This window comes from Raphanus sativus, unplaced genomic scaffold (assembly GCF_000801105.2).
Source record: "Raphanus sativus cultivar WK10039 unplaced genomic scaffold, ASM80110v3 Scaffold4175, whole genome shotgun sequence".
Lineage (NCBI taxonomy): Eukaryota > Viridiplantae > Streptophyta > Magnoliopsida > Brassicales > Brassicaceae > Raphanus > Raphanus sativus.
This window is the reverse complement of record NW_026619477.1, coordinates 4,753-8,161: the sequence shown is the minus strand read 5'-3', so window position 1 is coordinate 8,161 and position 3,409 is coordinate 4,753. Positions and strand designations below refer to the sequence as shown.

Here is a 3,409-nt window from a genome sequence, read left to right as displayed (position 1 = left end):
TTATTCAACCCATTAATGGGAAATCAGTTTCGGTTACAAAGTCGATTTGAACAAAAGCTCCCTAGTCAATGTATTACAACCTAGCTTCGCCCGCCCACTAGACCCGACACATTCCACTAGGCCATTTTTAAAATCCTAAAGAATCGGTTGCCGTTCTCAACCATCGATGAATACCACAGGACCGTGAGGTTCACCTCGTTACCGAGGTTGCCGGGAACTCCCATATCATCTCCGGAGTAACTAGTTCCCGATGAACTCTTCGAACCTCGTTACCGTTACTGTCCATGAAGTCCAAGACGAGCATAAAGATGAGAGAAACTCTTACCAAGAGATGTCCATCTCCATTGCCGCCACGAAAGGAGCAAGAAACCGGGTTGATATCAACGCCACATCCTGTCAAGAAGCCTCAAAAACCTGCAAGTAAAGTCAGGCTACACTGCCGCATAATCAGACAGACAACACGACACCGGGAAGGTAGCTTAGACGAGCTGTTGACCCGAGGTGATCAATGACTCTCCGGAGAACCACCTCTACAACTCCGACTATCGAGAACCGATAGACCGTTTACCAACCGTAAGAACCAGCTTCTGAGTCATCGAAGCGGTGAAAAGAATGACGCAAAGAGACAGCTCCGGAAAGAAAGTGGCCACTTTCAACGCAGAGAACTTGACAGGGTGCTGTTGGGGATAGATCGGAAGTGAAGCGGAGCCTCAGGTGACCATCGAGAAGCCATAGACGACTGTCTGTCACAACCACCAGAAACAACCACACACGCCGGAACGAAGCCTAATACCATCTCCGAGCCTGCGTATCGAGACTCCAGACGCGCTTCCGGGAACAAACACCACCGAAATTCACTTGATAACAGAAGGAAGGGTTGAATCTTACCGACACCGGAAAGAACCAAGAGACCAACCACCGCTACCGAAAGTCACCATCGTTTAACGAACGACACCGCCGCCGTCTAATAAATGGAACAGACCATCAAAACCCACCAACGACGAAGAAATCCGGCGAGATCTGAAAAACCAGATCTAGAAAATTGACCTCGCCATAAACCCTAAAAGCCGACCACTTCTCAGCCAGACCTTACGTCCTCCTCACCACAGCACCAGGTGAAGTCAATGCTCGCCGGAAAGGAACGCTCCTTGCGCACGGAGCGCTTGCCGGAGAGAAACGCCAACCCAGAACCATGAGTATCTCGAAGGGGAAGAGAGAGGCCGAGAAGCAGCAAAGGAAGACAAGAGAAGGGAGAAGAGGCTCTTCCGGTGCCGGCACAAGCGCAGACGCGCCGCCGTACACCAGAGAGAAATCAGATGTGCTGTAGAGAAAAAGGTTCGCTAGAAAGAAGGTGGGGAGGACTTTTTTTTTTGTTGTCAGGGTTTGTGTTTGATTTCCCTTTTGGTTTGTTAACCTTTTTTGTAATCAGTAATTTAATATATTATCATGTAATGAAATTATTTTATTGTACTAGTTATTCTATATACCATTTAATTTTCGTAATATAATCAGTAATTTAATATATTATCATGTAATGAAATTATTTTATTGTACTAGTTATTGTATATACCATTTAATTTTCGTAATATAATCATCCCCATTTACAATTGCAATACGTAAATTTATATCAATTATACAATGCTTAGACACTAACAATAAAAATCAATCATGGTATTATTTTAATATTTAGCTGGTATATGATATAAAAAACCGGTTAATGAACAAGTTATAAATGAGGTCAAGAAATAACATACTTAAATGATTTGAGAAATTTTGATAATATTATATATACGCTTTATCTAACAAAATCGCGAATTGTTATAAATATACTTAGCTTGTATTCGATTGAGATAGCCAATTTAAATAGCATGTCTCAAGAAAATTGAGGGTTGTGTTCTGTTAAAGTAACACAAGTTATATGCAATGACATGTTTATAAGGCACTTTGATCATCATTGTGTCCCTAGAAATAAATATTATCATGTGATAAAATATGGATGTGTTTTTTCGGTACGAAAAAGTTTAGCTTGGTTAAGTTTGTGTTTGGGTTGGTAAACTTTCTTGTAACCGGTAGAGATGGTTTTACAAAAATGTTTATAAGAAAGTTTAGCATGGTTTACTTTCTCTTTTGGTGTGCTAAACTTTCTTTTAACCAATAATATATTATGTTATCATGTAATGAAATTGTTTTATTGTAAAAATTGTTGCATATACCATTTAACTTTCACTTTCGTAAGATAAGCATCCCTTTAACAAAAAAAATCAATCAATGATATTATTGTAATATTAGCTTATACTTAATATTGAGGGGTTACAACAAAGTTTAGCCTGGTGGGGTAGATATACGTTTGATGTATAACAAATGATCAAAGAAAAAAAAAACAAGAAAAAAACAAATGATCATATACTATATGAACGCTATATTTTTCATGGCCAGCAACATAAAAAGCGTTCCCCATATCTGAACATGCAAGTACTTAATAAGCACTATGCAAAGACAGTGGCTTCAACTCTTCGGATTATGAAACGGAAATTCTGGAACCTGCATCAACAAGCATGAAAACCCAGAAATTCAAAATCACAATCAAATCACCAGGGAGCCAAACATGATCAAATCCAATTCCAAGCAGCATAAAATACAATCATAGACCCGAAGAAAAATTGCTGAAAGCTAGCAGTGATCCATCAGATAACAAAACAAACAAAACAATAATTCAAAGAGCATTTAAAAAAAAGAAAGATATATAGAAAAAGAACCACGTCGATCTATCCATTGCCCACAAGTTTCTGGGTCTCTGAACAGCCAAGATCGTTTTTGAAATTTTAATTAGATTTCTTTATTCATCTCGACTCTTATTGATAGTGGCAATTTGTTGTCTTTTAGATTATATGAATTATACTATGAAAGATGTTTTGAGAAAAAAAGAGAAAGAACCAAGGATTTTTTTTTTTTTGGGCAAACGAGAGAACTAAGGATAAGACTCATAAGAGTGAGAGATACAGAGTTTCATATTTCTTCTTTTATCTTTTCTTTTCGAGTAAAATTGAGGTAGTAAAAGAGGTAACTGATGTCAGATGCATTTTATTTGATTTAAGCAATAGGGGCAACAGGGTCATTACAACTCAAAAAGAATAGTGGGGAATAGTTGAAATGTGTATATAACTAAATACACTATAGTTTTTGTATATGGAGTGCAAATATTCTTTTCATTACTTCTTTTTGAACAACTGGAGGATTTTCATAAAATAATGGAAAATACGATTCTCCCTATTGTATTATACGTTTAATTGGGCCTGGTGATAAGTGGGCCTATATTGGCATTGTTTTGATTTACGAAACCGTGTAGCAAGGAAGCGTCGAGCAGAGAAAAGAGACCGAAACCCTAACCTGGGCAGGAAGCAGGAAGATG

General features: G+C 38.1%; 1 long non-coding RNA gene across 1 annotated transcript; it reads right to left on the bottom strand.

Annotated features, from left to right (window-relative positions):
• Positions 1-2,247: 2,247 nt before the first annotated feature.
• On the bottom strand, positions 2,248-3,176 carry LOC108832815 (uncharacterized). Its single transcript, XR_001946570.2, has 2 exons — positions 2,757-3,176; positions 2,248-2,541 (listed from the first exon to the last, which is right to left on the bottom strand). It is a non-coding gene; the product is annotated as an uncharacterized LOC108832815 (long non-coding RNA).
• Between the last annotated feature and the right edge of the window lie 233 nt (positions 3,177-3,409).